Below are 3933 nucleotides of genomic sequence, written 5' to 3' on the forward strand. Positions count from 1 at the left end.
GGTTTTCTTGCTAGTGAGATTTGCTGTGTGTTGTCTGCTGTGTTTCTGTTGCCTGGCTGGTGTTAGGGTTTCTGTTAGTAATGGTCTTTACACGCAGTAATTGTTTTTACCTGCAGTTGGTACAAGTGTACGTAACCAAGTGGAACCCTCAAAAAAGGATGTATCTGTACAGACCCATTCCTGTGTGGAATGGTTGAGCTTATCAGTGGTTTCAAGGGGTGTTGTGGAGGAAGCCTGCCTGTGGTGTGAACAGGTGAACGATCTCCTTTCACTGGTGGCCGAGCTTTGGGAGGAAGTTGAAAGAACAAGAAGCATCAGGGAAAGTGAAAGGGAGATAGACTGGTGGAGTTCAGCCCTTCCATCTTTGAGAGGGGTCCAACAAGAGTCAGAGGACTCCTGTACCTCCCACTGTCAGGCAATAGAAGGGCACCTGGTAGATGAAGGGGACTGGAAATGGTTCCCTGCTCAGGGAGGTAATAATAAAAATTCCTCCTGGCCCCCATCACCTAGCCAGGTGCCACTCCAGAATAAGTATGAAGGCCTGGATTTAGAGAGTCAGCCAGATAATTTAGACGATTTAGAAGAAAATTATCTGCGCAATGAGCCTCCCCATTACGATTCATCTGTCAAAGGGATCACCACCTCTGACATGAAAAGGAAAAGAAGGGTAGTTGTAGTGGGTGACTCCCTTCTGAGGGGAACTGAGGGCCCCATATGTCGACTGGACCCATCCCACAGGGAGGTCTGCTGCCTCCCTGGGGCCTGGGTATGGGATATCACTGAGAGACTTCGTGGGCTGATTCAGCCCTCTGGTTATTACCCACTGTCAATAGTCCAGGCTGGCAGTGATGAGACTGAAAAGAGGAGTGTCAGGGCAATTAAAAGGGACTTTAGGGCATTGGGTCAAGTGGTTGGTAGGAGTGGGGCACAGGTAGTCTTTTCCTCAGTCCCCATGGTGGCTGAGATAAACAGTGAAAGGAATAGAACTCACATCATTAACAAGTGGGTCAAGGGTTGGTGTCATCGGCAAAATTTTGGATTTTTTGATCATGGGACAACTTTTACAGTACCTGCCCTGCTGGAATCAGATGGGATCCATCTCTCAGTTAAAGTCAAAAGGCTTTTAGCTCATGAACTTGAAGACCTTGTTGAGAGGGCTTTTAAGTAGGTTTGAAGGAGGAAGGGGATGCAGCTGGGCTGTCTGAAAGCAGGCCCAAGGGTAGTAAGCCTGAGTTAGGGGTGAAATCAGTAGCCCAGCTGAGGTGCATGTACACCAATGCATGCTGCATGGGTAATAAACAAGAAGAGCTGGAAACCATGGTGCAAGAGCAGAGCTATGATGTAGCTGCCATCGCTGAAACATGGTGGGATGACTCACGCAGCTGGAGCACTGCACTGGATGGCTACAAGCTCTTCAGAAGAGACAGGAAAGGGAGAAGTGGAGGGGTGGCCCTTTATATTAGGGAGGCTTTTGACACCATGGGTATTGAAATGAATGATGATCAAGTCGAGTGCCTATGGGTAAGAATTCAGGGCAAGGCTACTAAGGCTGACATCCTACTAGGAGTCTGCTTTCGTCCACCCAACCGGGGAGGAGAGGTGGACAACTTTTTCTATAAGCAGCTGGAGAATGTTTCAGCATCATCAGCCCTTGTTCTTGTAGGTGACTTTAAGCTGCCAGACATCTGCTGGGAACTCAATACAGCAGAAAAGAGGCAGTCCAGGAAGTTCTTAGAGTGTGTGGAGGAAAACTTCTTGTTATCCTGGTGAGTCAGCCCACCAGGGAAGGGACTATATTAGATCTGTAGTTTGTAAATAGAGATGGGCTGGTGGGAGATGGGGTGGTTGGAGGCCGCTTGGGGCACAGTGATCATGAAGTTACAGAGTTCTTGATATTTGGTGAAATCAGGAGGAACATCAATAAGACTTTTACATGAGACTTCTGGAGGGCAGACTTTGGCATACTTAGGAGACTTATTCAGAGAGTTCCTTGGGAAACAGCCCTTAAAAATAAAGGAGTTCAGGAAAGGCGGGCGTGCTTCCAAACAGAGATCTTGAGGGCACAGGAGCAGACTGTCTCTGTGTGCTGAAAGGTGAGTCAACGAGGCAAATGTCAAGCCTGGATGTGCAAGGAGGTTTTGAAGGAACTTCGAAATAAAAAGAGGATGTATCGTCTTGGGAAGGAGGGTCAGGTCTCTCAAGAAGTATTTAAGGGGGCTACTAGAGCATGTAGGAAAAAAGTTAGGGAGGCCAAAGCTGTGTTTGAACTACAAATGGCAACTTCTGTAAAAGAGAATAAAAATGTTTTTACAAATATATTAATGGTAAAAGGAAGGGTAAGTCCAGCCTTTGTTCTCTATTGGATGAGAGAGGGAATTTATTAACTGCAGATGAGGAGAAGGCAGAAGTCATTAACACCTTCTTTGCCTCAGTCTTTAGTGGGAAGGTGGCTTGTCCTCTGGACAAGTGTCTTCCTGGATTGTAGATGCTATCAGGGAGCAGAATGGTCCCCCTGTTATCCAGGAGGAGGCAGTCAGAGAACTGCTGAGCAGCTTAGATGTTCATAAATCTATGGGACCAGATGGGATCCACGCCAGGCTGATGAGGGAGCTGGCAGATAAGCTGGCAAAGCCCCTCTGCATCATTTACCAGCAGTCCTGGCTCACTGGTGAGGTTCCAAATGACTGGAAGCTGGCCAATGTGACACTCACTCACAAAACGGGTGGGAAGGAGGATCCTGGCCAGTTATTATAGGCCAGTTAGCCTGACCTCAGTACCAGGTAAGATAATGAAACAGTTTCTACTGAGTGTTATCATGCAGCACTTACAGGATGGTCAGGGTATCAGACCCAGCCAGCATGGGTTTAGGAGGGGTAGGTCGTGTTTGAGCAACCTGATCTCCTTTTATGACCGAGTGACCCACCTGGTGGGTGCAGGAAGGGCTGTGGATGTTGTGTATTTGGACTCCAGCAAGGCCTTTGACACTGTCTCAACACAGCATTCCCTGGAAAAGCTGCAGCCCACGGCTTGGACAGGAGCACTCTTTGCTGGGTTAAGAACTGGCTGGATGGCTGGGCCCAGAGAGTAGTGGTGAACGGTGCTGCATCCAGCTGGGGATCAGTCACCAGTGGTGTCCCTCAGGGCTCTGTGCTGGGGCCAGTCCTGTTCAATATTTTATTGACGACATTGTCTTGGTTTAATTTTGACTTTCCCGGCTAACGCACCAAATTAATGTTTTGAGTTTGAGTTGCCAATTTGAATAAACTTATTTTTCTTGTTGTGAGACAGAACCAGGAGCAAAAGAGCAAGGCAGGCCTAAAACTTGAGAGAGTATAAAAGAAAATTTATTAACTACACAAACAAAAAGAGAGAAAAAAAAATAAATTTCAGAATAAGATTTTTTTAGATCACTCCTTCCCTCCCTCTCCCAATGTTCATAACAACAAAACAAACATATAACAAATACTTCGGTCAGTGCCTAATTTAGTCTTTCTCAGTTCACTCCTGGAGAGAGAAGCTTCTTCTTGTTGAAGTTGTAGGGATTTTTCCCACAAGAATTAAAAAGACAGTTCTCTTGTGGTTTTATTTTTCACGGTTTGCATCCGCCCAGGAACCTGCAACCGTGACGCTCCTCCCAACTCTACAGCCGTCCCAAAGTTGTAGATGTGGGCCATGTCTGCTCCATGGGGTATTACTTTTAAGAATGAAATGTTCAACCACAAAGATTCTCTCTGTCTCCTTTTTCTCTGCTAAGGCTTCATCTTCAGAAAACCAAAATCCTCTTCTTTTCTCAGGACAGAAATTCTTAACACAGGTGCTCTTTAGTCAAATCATCTATTAAATGGAACATTTCCATCCCCCCATGTCTCTTTCCATGGTTTATAGGAATATTCAGTACATCAGTTCATTCCTACAATTTCACAAAAAGATTTT

This window comes from Sturnus vulgaris, unplaced genomic scaffold (assembly GCF_052056855.1).
Source record: "Sturnus vulgaris isolate bStuVul1 unplaced genomic scaffold, bStuVul1.hap1 Scaffold_148, whole genome shotgun sequence".
NCBI lineage: Eukaryota > Metazoa > Chordata > Aves > Passeriformes > Sturnidae > Sturnus > Sturnus vulgaris.